The sequence below is a fragment of the Psittacula echo genome (genome assembly GCF_963264785.1).
Source record: "Psittacula echo genome assembly, chromosome: 2".
Classification (NCBI taxonomy): Eukaryota; Metazoa; Chordata; class Aves; order Psittaciformes; family Psittacidae; genus Psittacula; species Psittacula echo.
Window position 1 is genome coordinate 123,773,400 of NC_137737.1, and position 20,818 is coordinate 123,794,217.

A 20,818-nucleotide genomic window follows, 5' to 3' on the forward strand; every position below is an offset into this window, starting at 1 on the left:
TGGAAATATTCAAGGTCAGGTTGGACAGGGCTCTGAGCAACTGGATCTGATTGAACACGTCCCTGCACATTGCATGGGGTTTGGACTAGATGACCTTTAAAAATCCCTTCCAACCTCAACTATTCTAACGTTCTGTGATATAGGCTGATTTCATACTGCATTTGTCAATGCACTGTGGCTCCTTTAGTCTGCCTAGTCCCTTGGTCTGCTCAGCATAGTTGGGAGATGCATTCTTGCTGTCCTGCATTCCTTTATAGTAAGTCTGTGACTGTCCAAAATCTCTCCTCTCTTCTTTTATAGCCTTGTAGTACAGCAGAACTAGAAATCTGAGGTAGGAAAATTTAAACAAATATGAAAGTTATTGCTTGGGAGGGTATGTACTTTTAGAGTAAGGATTAAATGAGTAATATTAATACTATACTTCAGTCCTTTGAAATGCATTATAAAACTACTGGATATTTCTGTCAAGATTGTTGTGTTTCTGTTGTGGTTTAAGCCCAGCCTGTCACTCGGAAACCATGCAGCTGGTAGCTCACACCCTCCCTAACTCCCCCCTCCCCCCCCCCGGATGGATGAGGAGGAGAATCGAAAGAATGTAACTTCCACTGGTTAAGAACAGTCCAGTAACTAAGGTATAACACAAATCACTACTGCTACCACCCATAATAATAATGATAAGGGAAATAACAAGGGAAGAGAATACAACCGTTCACCACCCACCGATCAACACCCAGCGCGACCCAGCAGTGATCTGGGCCTTCCGGGTAACTGCCCCCAGTTTATATAGTGGGCATGATGTGCTGTGGCATGGAATACCTCTTTGCTTAGCTTGGGTCAGGTGTTCTGTCTCTGTTTTCTCCCGGCTTCCCCTCCTCCCCGGCAGAGCATGAGACTCACAAAGTCCTTGGTCAGACTAAACATTACTGAGCAGCAACTAAAAACATCAGTGTTATCAGCACTGTAGTGTTATCAGCGCTATTCCCAGGCTGAAAGTCAGAAACACAGTGCTGCATCAGCTACTAAGAAGGAGAGAAATGACTGCTACTGCTGAACCCAGGACAGTTTCAGAACCACAAAATCAGATTATTGACAAATCCTTATATAATTCTTTTTGCTGTTGTAAGTACGTTTCAGTGAATGTTCAAAGAATGCTTTTCCTTTAAAACAAGACTTTCTTCTATATCTACATTTTAATTACATTTAAGCACATTAATTCTCTGCCTGCATATTGTTACTAACCCTTCTGATTGATTATATGGCAATAATATTTATCGGGCTTATTTTTTTGCTAATTTCAGTAGTAGATCAGAAATATTTCAGTCAATAGCTTATGAGGTTACTAAATGATATATTACATGTTTACTGTTCTTAAACTAATTTTGATAATAAATTAATGTACATATTCTAATTTAATCCTAAACTGTGGGTTTTTTTGTGAAAGACTTCCCCCCAGTTTCTCGGAATTTTATAATTCATATCAGTTGATCTGCTGTTAATGCTAATTTAGCTGTAGTAAATTTATTATTGCTTGTACAAATCACTGGAAATATGATGCTTTTACATTTTTACAGGAGTTTTTGTGTTTATAGTTATATGAAATTCTTAATAAGTTTTGAAAAAAAATTTAGTTCCTGGTGAAAAGATTATATTACCATGGAGGCAAGACTGAGTGTACTTACGTGTGTTTTAAAGAGAAATAGATATACTAGCTTTACCTCTAAATTTGGCATTATACATTAAAGAAATTAAAGGCCAAACTTACTCTTCAATGAAAATTGGATTTTGTGAGATAACGAACAAGTAAGGTAAAGAACAAGAGACAACTTTCAGTAGCTCCTGGTGGAGCCACTGGTGTAGAGTTTATTCTGTTCAGTTTGATGGTAGAGAGTCTTCCACACATTTCACCTTTCCTCCTACTTCTGGCCCAATCACTACTAAGGATGTGGAAATAATGCTCTAAGCAGTGCCCATTTTATTGTAAAAACCACCTTTATTCCCCGCTGTGGTTGTTCTGGGGGAGTGAAAGGCAGCAGAAAAATATTTTAGAGAGACAAAAAAGTTTCTATCTATGTCAGATAATTTAAAGTAAGATGACAAATACTAAAAGGTTTAAATACTTTTTTATGTTTGTGATATTATTAGGACACAGCATCACTAGAATAGAGGGAAAAAGATTTCTGACAGAGTACACCTGAAAATCATAGCAGTATTGAAGGTATTGACCTAAGTGTGGGAAATGTAATGGTATTTTTGCCTTTTGTTTGTCAATTTAAGTACACTTTCAAGTTTTTCTATTTACTGTATTTAATATTTTTGTCAAGTTAATAGAAAATTTCCACCATCTACCAATAGTTTATAGCTTAACTGCTGGATGAAAACAGATCAGAATTGGCAGCCATTAGTAAGTGTCCAATGTCCCAAGCCTCTTAGAAAATGCCTACTCTTTCATGTTCAGAAGATTATAGTCTCATACTTTTTTATGTGGCACTTCTATGTGCTGTGTCCATGCATGTGTCCCTTACACCTGTATATCTGAACACCAAGTAGAAAAATACTTACAGAAGTATGCAATTCTTGCACTTTTCCAACATCAATGTAAGTTTGACAAAGACTGGTGTTCCTGTGCAAATTCCATTTTTAAAAGCCTTTGTACATAAATACACACTGGATTAATGAAATAATATTTAGGATTTGAGCCTTATAAATTATTTCATTGTATCCTTTAGAAACAAAAACTAAAAGCAACCAATGTCTACAATGCAGTTATGAAGCGAAAAAATGCTTCAGTGTTATTTGCCTGTAATTGGCTTTGAGCATCACAATGTATGTGTAATTGGGTCTGTACTTGTATTCTTCAAGGGTTCTGTGCTATTTCTACTTGAACCCATTTTTGATATGGTTCAGCTCAGCAGTGCCAGCTTCTTCTTGTTATACAGTTGAAAAACTGTGACCATTAAGAATAGGATACGGTGTGATTTTGTTTTGCAGCACTGCATGGAAAATCAGTTGCTGTTCATAACAGCTCTGTGGTTGGTTGATTTAAAGCAGGAGGGCAACTTCGAATTGACAAGCAGACTGTTCAAGAAAAAGGATATTGTATCTTTAAAGCTTTCTGACTGATTGTGTTTAACTGTGCTACTCAGCAGGCAGTAATTAGTAGCTTTGCTGAGAAACTTAAAGCAGAGGCTGTGTTGCTCTGTGTTCTTGAATAAAACAAACAAACAAAGAAATAAATAATAATAAAAAAATCTGGATTTGAACAAATGGGATTTTTACTGTTTTTTAGCCAGTATGGGAGCAAACAGAAAGCAGACCCCTAGAGGCTCCTAAAGTTATCTTCCCATGCAGATTGTCTCTAGGGAGCTGTGGTGCTTGAGAAAGGAGGCAATGAGAACCATTATAGAAGCACATGACACTATTGCTGAAGGTCAGAGTGGTATTGGAATAAAAGAGAAGCTGCTGATACAAAATGACATGGCTGCCGCATCTTCTGGGCCAGTTCACAATTTTGATTGGAATGTAGCTCAAATGCATCGTGAATGTGATTAATAAATAAAAGTACGTAATAATGACGATGGCTGAACTGGTGCTTTCCCAGACTGCTGCAGAGCAGGAAAGAATGGGAATCTCAGATAAAAGGCAGCAAACAAAACATGCAGTTAATGTTATCGACTGAGAAACAGTTTGATTTTAAAATACGATTGCAGATTTGTGAAGTGGACATTGTAGTGCACCGTTGCAAACACTGAATGCAGAAATGAGTTGTTAACCTTCTCCTTCTGAGCATTACGATTATTTAACAAATTGTGGAGGAGAGCACCACAAAGTTAAGATATGGTTTTGTTGTAAATAGCATAGGAGCTTCAGAGAAGCACTCTTCCCCATCCTACCTCTACTTTCCATTGCTGCTATTTTGATGTTTGTGCTTGGACATGTCACCAGTTAAAGGCAAAACGTTTTTTGAAAAGACTTGAGATTCTATTGCCTTTCATTTATACTACTGCCTCTTTAACCATGTGGGGTTTTTTTTAAAGAGATACTTCATTAGTTTATTTGATGCAATTATATTGCTTGGAAAGAGCATAATCCACTAGCATTATAAATTAAATCTATGTTTTGATTTGACATCAGGTAGTAGATATTGCCAAAGGATCACATGGTAAGTATGATGAGCATTAACTTTACTACATAGCCTAAACTTCTTTGTGAGGTCCAGCAAAACTCTTTTGATGACTATGACTCTGATCCTGAATAGAACTGCTCTCTATAGTTCAGCCACCAGTTCTGATAACTTTAAGGTCAAGTCATTAAAGTCAGCCTCCTTCAGCAAAATCTGTGGTTTGATAAATCTTTTTTATTTTATCTCCTTCATTCAGATGTTGACAAGAAAGTAAATTGGTGTGTAAGTTGGCAAGAACAGTTCACTGAGCAACATTCTTTTGCATGGGACCTATTGTCCTGAGGTATGTAGTTTTTAAAAAGATTTGATCTGAGTAAATTATGAAAGCTTATCAAAATTCTCTGACTGAATGTAAAAGCCAGAACTGCTTTCCAATTACAGCTAGGCTTGCAACAGAAAGATGGATTCAATGCCACTGCCTACACCACCCATCTTTATTTCCTGTTTTCAAGGTCGATCTATTTTGTGTACTTCATAGATGCTCTTTGAAACTGGTATATACAGAACATCAAGGATTAAATTGCCAAAGTATTTTTTTTTCTAAGTGACAATGAGCCTAATTCACTGTCAGTTAATGCCAGGTGTTTTTTCCCTCTAATATTAAGTTCTTCAAAGCTGTAGCTGTATAGGACACTATTCACAGGGGCTTAACATAGGGAAGAAAATGATCACATTAAGTCAAATAAAATGAATAATTCATTACATCACATTTTGTAATCCTGGTGTTAAGCATAAAACCAGTGGTTTATTTTTCAGCAAAATGTTTTTGTATCATTTCAGATAGCGTATAATACAAAACAATAACTGCATACATAATGTGAAAAGCCTACAGGCAAAGAGGGTCCTGCTTGATGCTTCTGGTTTCACCTGGAATGGCACAATATCCGTGCTTCAAGGCAATGTCTATGAGTGCCCATCTTCCCTGGGAATCTTCTGGGGCCCAAGTTGTGTTTGTCTTTTAATTTGATTGAAAAATATTACCTCAGCTCTTTACCACAAATTTAAAAATCAGGTTTTGTATCTTGCTAAAAAGATTTACCTCTCAATTCTATCTATGGTTGTTCCACTGAGAATAAACTACTCAAAATGAAAAGTCTTTATGTGTTTTTCTGTTATGTCTCCTTCTCTCCCTTTCTCTTTCACACATGCATGTGCACATATCTGGACATAAGTGCATACTATGTGTATGTATATATATACATGTACACATGTATACACATGTGTATTTATGCAATATTTATATAGTTAATAATACAGCAGTTGTGAGTTATATAAAAGTTAACATAATACGAAATTTTCCCTTTTTTCCAAATCAATATATTTCTTTCTAATATTCATACACTCCTTTTCCAACCTGGATTTTTTTGGTTTTGCTTTGTGTGTGCAACCCAATATTATTTGTTGTTTAATTCTGTCATCTAGTGAAGCCTCTCTCTTTTCTAGATGGCAATCCGCACTAGACGGAAGTTGTTTTGCATCATAAGTAAGTGTCACAGTTTCCAAATCAGATCTTCTTTAACAACCTCCTTACATGGGCTGATTATTATGCTATATTCCAGGCTGAAATAATTGTGTACCTGGACCATCTGCTTCTGCCTTTTCCAGCACCTTCCCATGGAGAGCTCCAGGGCACTCAATCAGGGCTGGGGCGGACTTCCACCGAGGTGTCCATGCATCTGTCTTGTGGGAAAGGACAGACTCTCCCAGCGGATTTCAAAGCTGTTTAACAAAGAATTTCCCCTTTCTAAGAACAATAGCTTTTAATAGAGTACATTTGCAACAACAGCAAACATAGCATCCCTGTAATGTAACAAAAACGTCCGCTAGTTATAGCAAATCCTATAAAGGCATTCTAACTGGTTTTTAAATTTAAAATAGCTGCTGATTAATTGTAACGGTCAGTCATCTCCAAACTAGATTAAGGAACTTGAATACTTTGAGAACAATATATGGGTACTAATTTCAAAGGAGGGTACAAATTTAGCCATTTCTGATTAATATATACTCTCAAAATGTAGCAGGATGAATTTAATTCATTTTCTGGTGTTCATGGCATTTAAAAATGGTTTTAGTGAATTACATAGAAAGCATATCTTACTCTTTTAATTACTCTTTTATTTAAATAAATGTTTTTACTGAAGATACTAAAGAAGAACGTTATAAACATGCTCAGGCAAAAGGTAATAGATTTAGAGTTTAATTGTAATGTTCTGTTAGGCATTTTTAACAGAAAACCTGAAGACCCAATTATACAGCAAAAGTGGAAAATCAGAACACAGTATCTGGATTTGAATATAAAAATGCTGAGATGCATAATACATATGAGTTTGATATCTATTCTACTTCTTGTCAAGGAGGTATAAAATTATCAAGAATTAACAAAGAGCAGAAATCAGACCCTGGAAATAAGCTGAGCGTTCTGGAGAGGAATATAAATTATACTTTAACTTATAATAGTAGCTTGCCTCTCCACGCAGTGCAGAATCAGTATTTTTTAAATTTTCCTGCACTGACATCTCATTTTTTTCTGTACTATCACTGTTCCTAGTGGCATCAACAAGATCTTCCCAGGCCTAATCCTCTGCACTATTGAAAGTCAGCTACAAAATTAACTAGTTTGATAAGAGATTTTCCAAGATACCTGGCATCACTGAACTCGATCAGGAGCTGGATGGGCTTTTTACCTTTAAAATCTTCCTTTTCTATCCAAGCTGTAGTCCCCAAACTAAGGTCCTACCAGGATTTTAGTGATACCAAGGAAAATAAGAGAATGGCTTGCAGGACCATAGCATGTATGTAGTCTTTTCAGTTCTCAACAGTAATGCTAATAATGTATTGGTGTCTACTAGAACCTATGATGACCCATAGGAAAGACTATTCATGGTGCTCCACCAGGACAAAAAGATTAAGAATGACTGCAGTGTTCATCTCTTTCAACTTCTTTTCCTTAAAGAGAAATATAGCTAAAATAAAAGTCTCTGAGAATACAGCAGCAGATACAAGTAAAATCTTCTATCTTCAGTATGTCACAGACAACACAGAAGAAAAGTTCTTCATTCAGTAAGAGGCATTTTGAGTCTTAAACGCTGAAGGAAGAAGTAATGTGAATGTGACTATGCAGATGCCATTATTCAAGGGAAATGAAGTTGTAGTGCACAGGACGTAAAAAAAGGTCCTAAGGAAAATATGCAGGTATGTGAGAGTTTGAAATTATCAAGATAACTTAATGCCTTGAGGGACATGAATTTGAAGTTATCTGAGCTGGTACCAAACTGTGTGCTCGGGAGGCTAGGACACAGGTCTTTGTTATCTAGCCGTCCAAACCTTGCTTTGACCTCTGCCTCAACAGATAAAATGTTACTCATTGAGCAAAAGTCAATGCCAAGAATACCACAACTACAGCTAGCCTGTGGAGCACCATTTGGTTGTATTATTTTACATAAATTATGTATAGAAAATCTGTCTTGACCATACTGTCAGCACAAAACCCCATTAATTTATATCCAGCTTCATATGACATTTATTTCTTCCAGCTTTTCACGTGGCTATGATAGACCACAGATATGCCGGTATCAATTTCAGTTTCATTATGATCCACATAATTAAATGCAAATACTCAAAAATTCGTTAGCTTAGCAATTCAGGTTGTAGCGGGATTCTTGAGGAACCACTGCAGGGGGAACAGCTGACTGTTGTACTTTCTTTGGGAGAAGCTGACAGTCTTAACTTGTGACCTTCAAAAGTATAACCATTCTTAAAAGCTATACAGTTTCTCCAGTGGCTCAGAAATTAACATTAATTATGCCAATACAGAGGAAGACTGGGAAACACACTAAGAGAACTATTTGGTAAAATCATCAGCTCTTTAGTGACCTAAAAAACCAAAAGAAATAATCCAGAAAGTGGAAAGTATTTCACGTGACTACAGATGGATATGAAAGAATAGCAGAAGCTATTGGGACAAATTCAGAAGTGCTGAGGGACAAACCAAGAAACTTTTCACAAGGTACATGAAGAGTAAGAAGAAAGTAGTTATAGTAAGAGCAAGGCAAGGAAATTAAGTCCACTTCTTGATAGAGATTGAAACACTGAGACTAACACATTTAATTAATTTCTGCTGCAGTCTGCTCTATATATACTACGTGCAGTCAGGAAGTTAATACTACTAACACCAAGCAGAGATTCAAGATTTCAGGATAAGACAAGAACAGTTTAGAAAAATACTTAGATAACACAGACATTAGGCCTGGGCCTAATAAAATTCCATCTATAAATGCAGCAAAAGCAACTTTGGAGTATTTTCAGACATGAAAATTCAGAATAGAGAAGAGTAAATGCAAATACTATGAAAACAAGGGAAAAAGGAGCAAAGAAACCGCACACCAACCAGCTTTACTTTACTCCTCTGTTAGATACAGTCTCAGATAATAAAACAAAGTATTTACAGGCACCTCAAAGAACATAAGAAGGTATTCAGCCATCATGGTTCAAAGACAAATCATGTCACACCAGTTCATCTGTGAGTTAGTGTACTGGGCAGTGTACTGGATAGAAGAGAACTAAGTAAATGCTGTCTTACATGACTATATCATAAAGATGCTGTACTGAAGTCTTTGAATTCAGATACATGAAAAACTGATCAAAAAAGTATATTGAGCACTTACCAGTTTGGTACTACTCCACATTTTTATTATTAATCTGGAAGATGCATTAGACAGCATTTTGCTATTTAAATTTACAGGAAACACTACTGTGGGAGGGACTGCAAGCATGCCAGAGGATAGGATTAGAACTTAAAATTATCTGGGGAAATCATGTAGAAAAAAACCGAACACAATTCAGTAAGCAAAAATGTGTAAGTCTGCTCTTACATGATGAGCTGTATAAATATGAGATAGGAAACAATGGATTTGGTTTCAGATGTGTAGAAATAGTCTGGGAGACCTAATAGGTCACAAACTGAGTATGAGTCACCAGTGTCATGATACAGTGAAAAAAGCAAACACTGTAGAATACGTGTATAAACAGTAGTGAGTAATGACCCTAATCTATTCCGTATATACTAAAATTTAACTGTGTTATGCTTTCAGAAGAGCAAATAAAAATTTAGGAAAAAAATGTAGAAAAAATATAGGAATAACTTATTTAACAGATAGAAGATAGGAAGATACATAGAAATCAGGTAAAGGGGAGAGGTGTGTAGTAATTCCACCACCCAATATTTTTACAGATAGGTTAGATGAATTTCAGTAAGAAATTATATAATTCTGGTTGATACTGCTTTGTGCTTGGGAAGTGGAGTTGACAACCTGTTAAAATTCCTGCTAACCCTTTTCTATGATTTTTTGTTAAGTATAGGAGGAATTTTACTTTTTGACAAGGACACTTAAGTGTTTCAAGAATAACTGAAATTTCTAGTGCCTGTGTGAGCAAAATCTGAATTGTTCCTATTAAGCAGTGAATTAAGTTGAAAATTACAGCCCTTTGCTGATTCATGCATGAATGTGTCATTGTTTTGTCTTTGGTAGAACCTCTTAAAGCAGGATATAATTTTTTCAGCCTTGAAACCTACAAGGAAGTAAGATGCAAATGAGGTAAACTAGCTTCACTGTTGCCTGTTGGTCTGTGACATGGGCATTATCAGCTTCTACAGATTTCTTTTTTTGGATGCACGGATGTACAGTGTTTCCTAGAGGGCTTTTTAATGAATTAGGCTATTGCTGCAAGTAGTGTTAGATATGCAAAATTATTAAAGTAGCCATTTTAAGATGCAGATCTCTTTAGGCAGAAGCAGCCTGGCCAGGACTGGACAGGTTATAACAGAAGAACAGCCCAGGTATGAATGAGGCTGCTCCATCAGGGGGTGGCACTGCTATTCTGTAGGCACTGAAGCAGATCAAGATGACAGCCATTCAGAACTGTAGGTGTGCATTCATGGCAGTAGGATAAGATGCCTATAGGTATATTCGTGTTGTGCTGCTTATGAAAAATGTGTGTAAACTTCTCCACATTCAGTTCTCTGGCCTTCGTTACTCTTGAGTGGCATTCAAAAATGAAGCTTACACACAGATATCTTACAACTACCTGTAAGTCAATGTTTGCACACCTATCTCTGTCAGTTCACCACAGTTCTTTCCTGGAAGCGATGCATATCCTCACCTCTCACCTTCTACTATAGCAGCTGATCAGCAAGGAATTTGGCGGAATCACAGGATGATTGAGGTTGTAAGGGGTCTCGGTACGTCATCCAGTCCAAGCTTCTTGCTCAGTGCAAGGTCAGCTAGGACTAGCAAGGTTGCTCAGGACTGTACTGAGTCAGGTTTTGAATGTCTTTGGGAATAGAGACTCTATAACCTCACAGACAACCTGTCCCAGTATTCATCCGCAATCACTGAAAAAAGGCTTTTTGTTATGTTCAGATGGAATTTCTGGTATTTCTGTTTGTGCCTATTGCCTCTTACGTGTTCATAGGATACTGCTGATTAGAATCTGACTTCACTTCTCTACTGTCTTGCATCAGCTATCCATATGCACTGACAAGGTTCCCCATGAGCCTTTTCTTCTCCAAGCTGAACAGTCCCAGCTCCCTCAGCTTCTCCTCATATAAGAAATGCTTCAGTCCCTTCATCACCTCAGTGGCCCTCTACTTCAGTCCTGTATGACCATGTCTCTCTTGTACTGAGACCAGCACTCCAGGAAACTGCAGGTCAGCAGTAGCTGATTGAGAGTGGCTTGGGCCTTGCCTTTACCTTTTGCTTCCTGTCCCATGAAAAATGACCGATAGGACGCATCATGAGATGTGTTACTATCTGAGAACTTTAACAAAAAGGATGTTTCTTGGGCCAAAAAAAAAAAAAAAATATTTTGTGGTTCTTCTGAAGGAAAGAAAAGATCATTGGCTGCTTCTAGATGAAAAATGAGCATTTTCAAACATCATAGACACAGGGATTTCTGGTAATTTGTCTTAAGAAAAAGTGTATGATGAGTTTTAGAATAGAAAAATAAGTCCCAAATAAAATACTCTAATTGAATGGGTTCAGTTGGATTTTAAGGTCCATTTAATATATTATCAAAGAAATCTGCAGTAAACTCTTCTCCCTGAAGCTGCAAGTTACACAAGACCTAAAACATATCCCTTTATCATCACTGGGCTGGTGATTCAGCCATTTATTGACATCTTTCCCTTTGTTTCTCCTTCTAATGACTTCTGTGATTCAGTGAGAACAAAAGGAAACTACTTATGTTCAGATGTATGCATATGGAAATGTATACACACACATATATGCATTTAAATATATATAACCTACTATGAAAATTATTGCACTGGTTGGAATTTCCTCAGCATCTCAAACTATTTCGTTCAGTCAAACAAAGTACGAATATCACTGGCAAAATAATGATGGTTAGGTGGAAAACATAGTCAATAATTAATCAGCTGAATAAGGGTATTCATTTTTAATAAATATTTAGAAGGATGTATAGAAGCATCATACTGCTCTACTGTACATCTAAGGATTTGCTAAATATGAAATTCAAAGCACCTTAGGTGATAACTTCAAATAGTACAATGTGTCAAACAAGCACAGCATCTAATGCCAATTTATTTCTTATTCTGCTTGGTGCTGAACACTTTCAGTGAAAAATGTTCAACCCCCTCAGTTTTTACTGACTTAGCATTTGGCATATTGAAAGTGTGTTTTACCTCATGCACAATAGGAGCATACAATGTTGCCTTTTGGTCAGTGCACTGGCTACTAGCACAGAATAGAGTTCTTGATTCTTTGTTGGTTTATAAGGTAAGAAAAACAGAGTTTACCAGGAAGACCGGCATGTGCTGAGAAAAAAGGTCAATATATCTGCTTATATGTTCTGAGAGATTTGTTTGCTTTTTACTTTCAGAATGTTCATCTATTACACATTAAAAATCAATGTTTCATGGGAAAATTTTGACAAAACCTTTTTTTTATCCTGAAAGGTAGAGAATTTTCTTTAAACCAAATGTTTTAGTGGGATAACCTGAAAAAAATCTGTTGACCAGGCCAACTCCCATGTTTGAAGACAGCTATGTGCTAAAGTGCCATGTTGCCAGGAAGACAATTATTGAAAGAAGAGCAGTAAAATCAGCAGAACTTCATGAATGGGAGTCCTGCAGAAGAATGCTAAATTTACTAGTGTATATACAATGTCACATGACTTTAAAGAAATTTGTTGGGTTCTGTGGCTGGCTCTGGCACAGATTTACATAACAATGTATAAGTCACTTAATCTCCTTTAGTTTCTCCACCTGTACAATAACATCAGCTCTGGGGCAGTGTTGTGAGACTTAGTTAATTGCATAAAAATTACTTAAAGTTCCTCCAGTGAAAAGTTGTATTGATGCTTTCAGAAATGCAACCTTTTTATGCGAATGATTGTCTTTTATCTTGTCTTAAAAATGTCATGAGCCAAAGAAGTAACTCTCTTTTGACCAGTGCCTACTGCATAACCAAATTTTGAAGGAGCCTAAAGAATTTTCACAAGCCAAATATTCTGGATCCTGGGGAGGGATGAAAAGAAGGAGATCAAGGGAAAGAAGGAAAGATCTTTTCCATTTCATTTTTACTGAGAAAGCAGAATTTGATAAAGCAGATGTACAAGCACATAGAAGGGAAGGATGTGCAGATGTGAGCTTCCCTCTCTCCCAGACTTTAGCTGCTGATTCAATGGAGCAGCCCTAATGATATCTCCGAGAGTGGTCGAATCACCAGCCTTCAGTAGGGGCAAAGAGTTGCCATGGCTGCAGAGCAAAAAGGAAGGAATCAAGGTGGGGGAGGGCAACGGGATTGATGCAGAAGAAGTAAATCTATGTGAGAAGCAATATTAATAATCGGAGGTAAAGTGGCACTCCTGTAGAGTGTTTTGTCAAAACAACAGGCCAAATTTTTCAACAAAAATTATTTTAAGTATTTTGCTTGAGCCCTTTTATTAATTATGCTGCCATTCTGCCTGCTGCTATAATTAATAGTTTTACAATTCCTTCATTTTAAAATTCTCTCTAACTCCTAGCTGAGGACAGATGAATGTTGATGACAAGAAGAATAGAAATGAAAAAATGACATTAATGAAGATTCAAAATGTGTGGTTGAATGGCAGAGGTTTATCTTTACAACCACAAGAACCTGCGGAGGTTTTAAAAGAGTGAATATTCCAAGCAAAGCTATTTTGCTTATTTGTACCAAATATTATAATATACATGCATAAATACAGGGAAAATACTGAAAGGACACAGTTGTGAGATTACACTAAGATACCATAATGACAGGAGACGTTATAAAAACCCAAACAGATAGCAAAGGGCTCCTGAGTGTAATGAGCAGCACGGCTGATTAGGCAGAGAGACCACACTGTGCAAGAATGAGGCCTAAAGCAAAGAACAGCCTGAAAGACAGCCAAGAGAAACAGAGAGAGAGAGTGAGAATTGGAGGAATGAGATAAGTAGACTTACAGCTAGAAACAAAGGCAGAAAGGGATCTGTGTGGCTTGTAGAAGAAGGAGTTTGGTATGCAGCAAACAATAGAGGGCTTAGAAAGGAGCAGTTAGCCTTGGGCCCTCAAAGAGTGCCAAGAGCTCAGGGAAAAAGAGACTTAAACAAGGAAATATGCCTGTGGTAAGGATGTGGGGGAGAGAGAAGAGGGGCAGTGAGGCAGCTACAAGTGACCCCAGCAAAAGAAAGCAATGTATGGAAAGGCAGCTTGAACCTATAGGCACAGCTTAGAGCTACCAAAGACTTCTGCCAGTGAGATGCAGTCCCTGTCGTTGGTCTGCTTGCAAAAGTTTCAAGAATTTCTATCTTCCCCTTAAAAAAACCGCCAGTATTTTTGGTGAGCACTGTCTTCCTCTCAGGTGCCTGTCCCTCCTCCTTCGGAGGAGTCTTCTATTCAAAGGTGGGTTTTGAATCTTACTTGGATGTTTGACATGAAGTTAGGGTGACAATGATCATAACTAACTTTAGCAAATACTGTACAAATCCTTACTCATACTCTCTTCTACTTTCAATATGCTTTTTATTTTTAAAGGCTTGAAAGTGAAATCCAACCTGGAGCACAAGGGCTGTATGACATATGTATCTCTCTTTTGATGCCTGGTGGTTGTCTGTGGGTGAATGTCATCAAAGAGTTCTAAACCTGAAGATTTCATGCATCATTATGAGCTTATGTACACTTGTGCATGCACACCCCCTCACTTTCCTACCCACACACAGACAGGTGAGACATTTGAGCATCCTGAGCCTTCACCTCCCTTTAGCTGTCCTCAGACTGGAGCTCCTTGCTTGTAGCAGAAGCCAGAGACATGGTTCAGAGTTACACATACATTTTTTAACATGCTGCTCAAAAGGAGAGGATGATGTTAACCTCGTGCAAACATCTCCACGCACAGAGGTCTCCACATGCACAAACAAATCTGCCACAAAATGAACTATGGCCCTTGCCATTACTACTTAAGTTGAATTAATTGCCAATTTCAGTGATTTGTAAGACTCATGCGTAAATTGCTTGTCTTTATTTAGTTACTGTAAAAACAGTGAAATCCTGAATTAAATTTTGTTCACTTTTCCTTTAATCCCACTATAAAACTGCAGTAACTGATGAATTTTCACACTTTTATCCAACTATCAGTGCTGGTGCAAGTGCTGTACTTCACCAGCATAAATGCATTTGGTAATTCTAAGTGAAAAATCATACATTTTGAGGAAAACCATTAACATAAACTTGTATAAATGCTGATGTTTCTATGATTATTATGTTTAGGAAATTCTCAGTGTTCATGGGTTTAAAAATCCCATTTACAATCTACGTAGTTTATGGCTAAATTTATTTTGTTTTGTATTGCCATAATATAAACTTGAAGACAAACTCAGTTATCTAAAACCAGAAAGAACTAAAGAATTTGTTGAAAAGACACTGAAGATGCAGTTAGTTATTCAGTCAAGCTGTAGATCAACCGTGGGAAAACTTTCTCATTTTGAGACTCCAGGTCAGGACAACAGCTACCCAGAGAAAATAAAAACCAGTAATAAGTTAATCAATAATGTATCAAAAGACTTAGAGGTGAAATTTTGAACATTAATTTCACATCCAAATGTCTTTTTGTTGGAGAGGACTTCACTCTATAACTAGACTTTTCCCTGCTTTGATTAGGAAATCCTTTCAAATAATGAATACCGTAAAATAATAACTGAACTGAATCCATAAAACTAATGGAAAAAAAAATCTTTAACTTCTCTAAATCCATTTTGAGTAAAAACCCAGACAAAAAAAACACAAACAAACAAAACAAAAAATCAAAACCAAACCAAAACAAAACCCACCAAAAATAAAACCAAAAAAAACCCCAAAACAACAAGGTCTGTATCATCTTCAGACCTCTGCTCAATGCTGCTGATAAGGGAGGAAGGGAGGAGAAGGAAAGTCATGTCATGCTCTTTATTGACATTCCAGCAGACAACATTCATGCCCTGAGGAGTTTACAGTACAAAACCAATTCAACCAGCTACTGAAGCTAAAGACTTGAATTGATGGGAGTATGCTCATACTAATATTCTTGTAGTTGGTAAAGTACTTTGTACAAAATAACATACATATTCATAAGCAACAATCTTTGCTGAAGCAATTTCAGATAAGTAGCTTCAGCTGCCTCCGCTAACTTTTAAAAAAACTTTAATCTCTGTGTCTGTAAACTCAACACCTTTGAAAAGGAGTAAGTATTCTGTTGAGTGGTTCTGTATAAGTCTCAGTAGATGCGATAATATAACATTTATGACTAATCTACTAATTTGTTGTAATCTTGATTTTTCCCTTTTGCTTGTTCTTCTTGTAAGTGTATAAAAGTCAGTTTATGGCTTTTTTTTTTTTTTTTTTCTAATTAAGTATGTAGGAAATATTTTGCAATCAAGAAAGTCTCACAAAACATAAGTTCTTATGTAGATTCTAGGCATTTTCTTTTCATTTGTGATGGTACAAAAATACTACTTTAAACAGCCATGACATAAACAGTCTCTTTGGTGCCACTGATGTACTGTTTATTAGGTATTCTTTATTCATGTAAATGCAAGGAAAACTTTTATGTTTCTAACAAGAATCTGATATTTAGATGAAACAAGAATAACTAGGCATAAGCTTTTTTAGAAAGTTATGAAATAAAATTTAGTGTTATGTTAAAGGGGTATACATCAGCTAGAAAATATAATCCTGTAGCACTAGACACTGTGTATGATAAATGTTGAATGACACTTTCTTGAATAATGAATTACCTAATAGCTAATAATTAATTAGATCATTAATTAATTGTTTGATTGATTAATTCATTCATTTAAATTAATTTCAGTGGATTCATTTCCAGTATGCTAAAGCTCTGGAAATGAAGGCAGTACAAGTTGACTGTGTGTCCACGGCAATCCTGTGCCCCATTGACACAAAGGCAATGTCACTGAGAACAGCATAGGAGATCCAATTTCACTTGCAAGGTAGAACCTGATCTTTATATTCTGTATATTCCTGTGAAGGACAGTTATTCACCTAAAGCAAAAGGGATAGGAATGCTCAAGTCAGCTAAGAAATATTGCACTGTTAAGGGTGTGTGAGTGTACCAAACTTCCAGCCACGTTCATTCCCCACGTCAGCACACTGTTGGATACACTGACATGCTATTGTAACCTGTAATATGTGACAATTATACAACACAGGCAATATCAAGTGAATTGAAAAGGTACATATTATGCAAGATCTTCAGCTTGTATAAACTGGCATAGCTCCATTTAACTTAGCTGAGGATCTGGCCCTGTATGTTGTCATATTATTTGGAAATGATAAATTGTGTAAATATTCATATTCTCTATGGCGTGACTTTTATTTTAATCTAGCTGAGCATATTCTATATTATAAATTACATATTAATATAGCAGTTAGCAGATTTTTTTAATTATCTGATTAAATTTTCTCTTTCACTGCTTAAGATCTTGTTTAGCAGCAAATCTAGTTTCTCCATGGCAATAGTAAAATAAGAGTTGAACAGAATGGTCCTTGAAAATATAGTATAAATCTGAGACCTTTATATAGAATGTCACTCTGCTCACTTTCTTTGATGATCATTCTTACATATATATGCAAATGTACATCTCTCATTGTATGTAATGTGATTTGGCTTTAATTGACTGGAAGTTGTGGCAGTCTGATTTAGAACTGAATACATAGATTACAACTAAATACACAACATGGGTCTTTCAAAATGTAGGAATATATTTTAAATTCTCGGTGCTTTCCTCTGACTTAGAAGAAAAAATATATAAATTTGATCTGGATAGTGCAGCACCACAGCCATTGCACAAATACATAATAGGCAGGATTACTTTTGTCTGCTTTCCCCCTTTTGTTTTTTTTAACTGTACCAAATAAAACCAGCTCCAGATAGAAACACTGTAGTGAAATCTGAGTGTGTGAATTATCAGCTAGAAAAAAAAATATATATAAAAAAATATATTATGTATATATATACATGTCCTGGGTTCAGCAGCAGCAGTCACTTTTTCTCCCTCTTAGTAGCTGGTGCAGTGCTGTGGTTTTGACTTTTGGCCTGGAAACAGAGCTGGTAAAGCCAATGTTTTCAGTTGCTGGTCAGAATGTTTAGACTGACCAAGGACTTTGTGAGTCTCATGCTCTGCCAGGGAGGAAGAGAAGCCGGGAGGAAGCAGGGACAGGACACCTGACCCAAACTAGCCAAAGAGGTATTCCATACCACAGCACGTCATGCCCAGGATGTAGAACTGAGAGTTGCCCGGAAGGGCTGGAACACTGCTGGGTGGGGGAGTTATCGGTCTGCAGGTGGTGAGGTGTTGTATTCTCTTCCCTTGTTATTTCCTTTATCATTATTGTTATTGGTGGTAGCAGTAGTGATTTGTGTTATACCTTAGTTACTAAACTGTTCTTATCTCAACCCATGGTAGTTGCATTCTTTTGATTCTCCTCCCCATCCTTCCAGAAGCAGAGGGAAGAAAGGTGTGTGTGGGGGGGAAGTAGACTGCATGGTTCTGATTTATGGCCTGGGCTTAAACCACAACAGTTCTTTTTGGCGCCCAATGTGGGGCTCGAAAGGTTGAGATAATGACAGATCTGACCAAGGCACAATGCTGATTTATTGGCTCTCAAAGTTGTTCTTTTTGATATCACAGTTTCTGTATGTCATAGCTTACTTAGAGCCAGTATTTGCTGTGTTAGTGTTTATCAAGTGTGGGCCTTGGGCTAAGGTTTTTGTTTCACTGTACTTTATGGTAATGGCTTGTAATACGGGCGGGCTCCAGCCGCAGGGCGGGATGGACGTGGCCGTGGACTTGTACCTGGCCGTCCCACTGCTCTTCACTGTCCTGGCCCTCGTCCTCGCCTCCGTCTTTGTGAGGCTGTGAGGAGCCGTGGGGGAGCGGCCCCGAGAGCCAGCGGCGGCCGAAGCGGCCCGGGAGAGGGGCCCCGGGGACCAAGCGGCGGCAGGAGCGGGGCCGGAGGGTGGGAAGGAAGCGGCTGCCGAGCAGCGGGAGGAGGTGGCGGAGCAGCTGAGGTCCGCGGCCGAGCCCAGCCCCGTGGAGGCCGAGAGCATCCCCTGGCAGCCTCCCACCAAGCCCCACGAGCCTGAGCCCCAGGAGGCCGCAGGAGACCACGCAGCATTTCCCAGCAAGGCAGAGGAAGAAGATCTGGACTCAGAAAAAGGGAAGCTGGTGGTGAGAGAGCCGGCAAGCACAGCAGCTACACCAGCCCCAGTGACAAGTACAGCAGCAGCATTTGAGAGTTCTGAAGGTTTTGAATGGCCTTTGGGTACCCTTGGGACCTGCCTGCTGATTGTGATGGGGATCACCATGTTGGCACACACACAGAGTGTGTTCTACCCACGACCATTTTGTCTGATCCCAAGAGTTAAGCAGAGTCGGGTTTGAGTCTTGTCTGGTGTTAGAAGATGATATAGGGGGACCAAGAGGTTTTCCCCAAGGCTGGACAGCCATGAGTGTCAGGGTGTGTGGGACAGTACGGGCGAGTATCTAGTCCACTGGGCCCCTCCAGTGCTATGGAAGCATCGGAGATGGAAGACAGCTGTGTGGAGTCCCCAACGACAAGTTGCAGAGACTGCTGCAGGGAAGGGTGAATTATTTTGAGCCTGATGGGCCCGTGACACTTCAGGCCATCAGGGCAGAAATGCAACACAGAGATGGACTCATGATCGAGGGGTGGACTTAGCAATAGACACTATTGCCCAGGTTATTCACGAGTGTGAACACTGCACACAGCCTCTTCTGCTCTGGAAGACTGTTACAAGAGATGGAGCCCAACGTCATGAACTGAATGGACTCAGCAGCTTTATAGGGATTGGTCTGTGCACTAAGATAACAGTGCACTGAGATGAGAGTGAGGGTATATGGAAAATGTGGGATCTGAGCATGACGTGAATGGTATGGAATAAGGGGTGGATACTGTCCTGGGTTCAGCAGCAGCAGTCACTTTTTCTCCTTCTTAGTAGCTGGTGCAGTGCTGTGGTTTTGACTTTCAGCCTGGAAACAGCTGGTAAAGCCAATGTTTTCAGTTGCTGGTCAGAATGTTTACCCTGACCAAGGACTTTGAATGTTTACCCTTGACCAAGCATGAGTCACATGCTCTGCCAGGGAGGAGGAGAAGCCGGGAGGAAGCAGGGACAGGACACCTGACCCAAACTAGCCAAAGAGGTATTCCATACCACAGCACGTCATGCCCAGGATGTAGAACTGAGAGTTGCCCGGAAGGGCTGGAACACTGCTGGGTGGGGGAGTTATCGGTCTGCAGGTGGTGAGGATTCTCTTCCCTTGTTATTTCCTTTATCATTATTGTTATTGGTGGTAGCAGTAGTGATTTGTGTTATACCTTAGTTACTAAACTATTTTTATCTCAACCTGTGGGAGTTGCATTCTTTTGATTCTCCTCCCTGTCCCTCCAGGAGCGGAGGAAAGAAAGGTGTGGGGGGCGGGGAAGTAGACTGCGTGGTTCTGGTTTACAGCCTGGGCTTAAACCATGACAATACATATATATATAAATGGCTATAATCATTTCTCTGAGAAGGCAAAAACTTGCTGGGTAAAATTTCAGCTAGAGAAGCAAAAGTATGAATGTTTGCCCCTCTCTTTTATTATTGACTTTATGAATTAGTCCTAGTTTACTTGTTTCAATTGGTGTCGACATATTTTTGAATGCTATTAGCATAGCAATCAGGCCTATTCTCAGGTTATTGAATGGTGTGTTGACTTCCAAAATAAATAGATATGCAGTGTGAAGGACGAGCTGTCACTTTGGGAGAGCTTTGCTGATCTAAATTAAAAGGCACTTCTAATTGAAAATTGTAATAGAAGGAGGGTTAGGGAAATAGTGAAACCACTCAGTCCCCTTCAGGTTTCACAAGGCTACAGAAAGAGGAGGAAAATAGATATATTATATGACAAAGTAAGTAATAGCATTAACTTAGACTAAAATAGCCATATCACAATAAAGTGTTTCTATTACTTTCACTAATATGTAGTTTCTATTACTTTCACTAATGTAGCTCTTTTTTTCCTGGTTTATTCTTACTTTATGGAAGTCACCTGAGGAAATCTTG